This window comes from Polistes canadensis, unplaced genomic scaffold, assembly GCF_001313835.1.
Source record: "Polistes canadensis isolate GaletaPanama2010 unplaced genomic scaffold, ASM131383v1 scaffold_435, whole genome shotgun sequence".
NCBI classification, from domain to species: domain Eukaryota; kingdom Metazoa; phylum Arthropoda; class Insecta; order Hymenoptera; family Vespidae; genus Polistes; species Polistes canadensis.
This window is the reverse complement of record NW_014569982.1, coordinates 21,192-25,201: the sequence shown is the minus strand read 5'-3', so window position 1 is coordinate 25,201 and position 4,010 is coordinate 21,192.

Below are 4,010 nucleotides of genomic sequence, written 5' to 3'. Positions count from 1 at the left end.
ATAAAATAATCTAATCTTTCTAATAAAGTAACTTTTCTTTTTCCTCGTTTGTTCATGCATATATACCTACATAAAAGTATGTATACATTATAATACATAGATCGTTGTTTAGATAAACTCGGTAGTGCGTCAAGCCACAAAATAATACCTCTTTATATGCATACGCGATTTAACGCACAAGGCCATGATTTTTCTATATGGGGTTAGCCCTTTCTCTCCCCCTTTAAACAGAATTGCTACGCGTGCCTGCTCAACGCGTATAGAAGAAAAATGTGAAAACTGTTCCGGAGGTGAATCAACAAAGGCAGCTACTGTCTTTTACGATTATTACAGGAAAACCACTTAAAAGGAATAACGAAATGTAATCAAAATAATCGAATAATAAAACTCATTTAATTAATGCGAATTTCGATGAGGTAGTTCGAAATAGAGATTGGAGGGGATGCAATAGGAAAAGGGGATAACGTTAAAAGGACGTTGTTGCTGTTGGAGAAGGAAGAAAAGTCAGTCGTTAACGGACGAACAGTCAGTAGAGCCCCGGAAGTTCAACGAAGTCGAAGGCAAGAACGTGCACGGACCCACGTCAGGACGTCCAGAGAATAAGATGGCTGACTTGGTTGAGGAACTTTAATCTCGTTGATAGGAAAAGGATAGAGAATACAAGGTCTGCATACTCACACAAACGTATTACAGGAGTAGAGGAAGAGAAGAGGGAAGTGCTGGGTATAGGTGGCACGTGCGAGGAAGAAGCTGCATTGCACGCGTTCTATTCGAACATCTAACACACGTAAACATAGACATAGATATAGGAATAGATAGACGCGCACACATACACGAGTTTCTTATCTCGTAAGGCCGAGTTTCCTCGGACAGTTTGCTGGCGCTAATGAGCTGGCAAGATAATTAGCATTATGTTAATGTGTAACGCAGATAGATAGATAGATAGATAGTTAGTTAGTTAGTTAGTTAGAGAGAGAAAGGATGTTCGCTTTAGTGGTAGTAACGTTGCACTGGCCTCCATGAACGTAGCCTGATGTATCCTATGACTCCTCTTCAGGATCTTACCCGGAGGGTCTTCTTCTCCTCCCTTATTCTCTGGTGTTTGTATCTAATGTTTGGACTATCTTAGAGGTAAGTTCTAAAGGTAGAGACCCGGGCCAGCCTCGACAGCCATAACCATCATCTTCGCGTACATCGTGTGAGAGCGAGAAATTCAACTAACAGGAAAGGATGGAAGTCGACTTTTCTCCTCTCTCTCTCTCTCTCTCTCTCTCTCTCTCTCTCTCTCTCTCTCTTTCTCTCTTTACACTGACTTGCTCTACTCTCGGTACCTGCGTCTTACAGGAAGGAACGAGAGTTGCTTCGCTTCTTCGATACCAAACGCACGGACACGCTCAACTCTGCAAGACTTCGGGCAAGGATCTTCCTAACCTTCGAAATAATCCTTCGATCCTTACCAGCTAGTCATCCAAGGTCTGTTAAATTATTCTCTCATAACTTGATTAAACTAAAAATAAAAAAAAAAAAGAAGAGAAGAAAAAAAGATAAGTTAATATAAATAATAATATTTTAATGATTAGATAATTAGGTATTACTATTCCTACTGCTACTATTACTATTACTACTATTATGTGCATCCCTATCTCTCCTCTCCTCTCTTCTTTCAACTTGTCTCGAAAGACAAGAAACTAAGTGCACTCGTAGGAGGATACTCAACAGTATCTAAAGTAAACGTCCAGGATCTTAGCGATTTGAGAGATGGTTAGGACCTGAGAGGTAGATGAGAAAGGACAGGAGACATCCACATTGGAAAAGTTAATATCCAAAGGGTGGTCATTCAAAGTTATATTTGCGGAGAAGGTCCGATAAGATCTAAGAGATAGGATTCTACCTAACAGCAGCATCAGCCATCTCTCATCTCCACTTCCTGCAAGTACTTATACACAAACGATAACGCTGCTCGGTACGGCTCTCCGACCGTACGTCGCCATGTTTGTTCGTTCTATATTTTATGGGAACACTCGGTGGTTCCAAGCCACGTACTAGCAATATGTACACATTTATACAACATAGTCGACTTCCGTCCTGTATGAAAATAATACGCCTCCTTTCTACCACCATAGAAAGGAAATATGAATTCGTTTTAATCCCGTTTTCAACAAGCATTCAATTCTTATCTCACAATTTTATATCCAAATAATATTAATCTATATTCAAATAGATCATTAATTTTAAAATCTGTTTAGGAATTGTTTATTATTAATAATATTCCTGTATATATATAATATACATTGATAGAATTTCTAACACGCCATTCGTTTAGAAATTTGTCAATATAATATCGAGAAGAGGAAAGAGTCAAAGTGGAAGATCGATCCATCGATAAGACATCATCAATGCTCTCTCTCTCTCTCTCTCTCTCTCTGTCTCTCTCTCTCGCGATGATCGATCCGTCTGCGGTTTAGCACAGCGTAACAAGCAGGCACACCTACATCTACATCGCGTAGAACCTCCACCGTTCTAACTAGCCCGGGCTAATTAATTAATCATGCGCGTTCGCTTCTCTCTCTCTCTCTCTCTCTCTCTCTCTTCTTCTCTCCTCTCCTCTCCTCTCTTCTCTTCTCACCTAAAAACAACCTCGTATCTTCCTCTTTCTCGCTCCATCTATCTATCTATCTATCTATCCATCTATCCATCTATCTATCTATCTATTTATCTATTTATCTCAGTTACTCTTCTTTACAAACTCAAGTTAAGCTGCTTGCCTGGAAGCCCCAGCAAACCAAGTTTACCACCAAGTCTCTGCGTATCTTCACTATTGTCGGTATTGGTTCGACCAAAGGTGTCGAATATCCCATATAAGACCTGGTCCTCTCTCTTTCTCTTCTTCTTCATCTTCATCATCTTCATCTTCATCGTTGTCTTCTTCCTCTTCTTATTATCCTTCTCTTTGCTCTCCTTCTCTTCTTGGTTAAACTTAACACTCATTATCTTGATTAATTGATCGATGTCCTACTCCCTTACAGACTAGCTTTTCTTATAACCAATTATTTGTTTAGACGTAAACACTTTTCACTTCGGGTCAACCTTTTTATCGAAAATGTTCTATAATTTAACGAACTTGTTTAATCTATCAAATTAATATTATATTTTTCTTTATTTATGGGTAAATGAAAATAAAAGAATATACAATTTATTTTCCTGACGATTAAGATTTATTTTACGATTAGAAAATTCTAATTTTATCAGTGAACATAAACCTTATTAATAACAATAATAAATTAATTATTAATTCAGGGATGTGTGTGTATCACAGATTAAATCCAAAGACAGGAATTTTATTTATGGTAAATGAAGAAAAGAAAATAAATATTATTAATTTTATATATCGCGAAAATTAAGATTTTTTTTTTATTAGAAAATTCTTGCTTTACCTGTGAACAAAAGTTGTATTAATAATAAAAAAAAATAAATAATTTTGTAGGAGACGATAAGCTTCGCCGTCTTATCTTTTAGATCTGTCGACACAGACGCTGGTTTGTTAGCATAAGACGATAGGCATTTGTTCGATTTTAAGTAAGCGAATACAACGGACGAAATAAAGGACGGTGTGGATGCGACGAATGAATGCACGAGCGACAAAGAAAAGAATAAGTATTGAGCGATGAAAGAGAGAGCTTCTGCGTTTTGTAATAGAGATTAAAATAAAACTGTGTTTTTCCCATTAAAAATCCTACAATTTCATGTATGTTTCTCAGAATAAATCGAAAGACAACAATTTAATCGTTCAATCGATTGGTATCACAGTGATAGTGATAGAAAATATTAATAAAAAAATGAAGTATAGAAGTAGAGAGGGGGCGCGGATGCGAATAGGGGATGTAAGAGATAACTTCTTCGAAGGCAGAGGCTCGTTATTTTATTATTAACGTTCTCCCCGAGCATAGACAAAAGCGCGGGAAAAGTTGAAGCGACTCTTCTTCAACGAGTAGCAGCAGCAGCATGCCGCA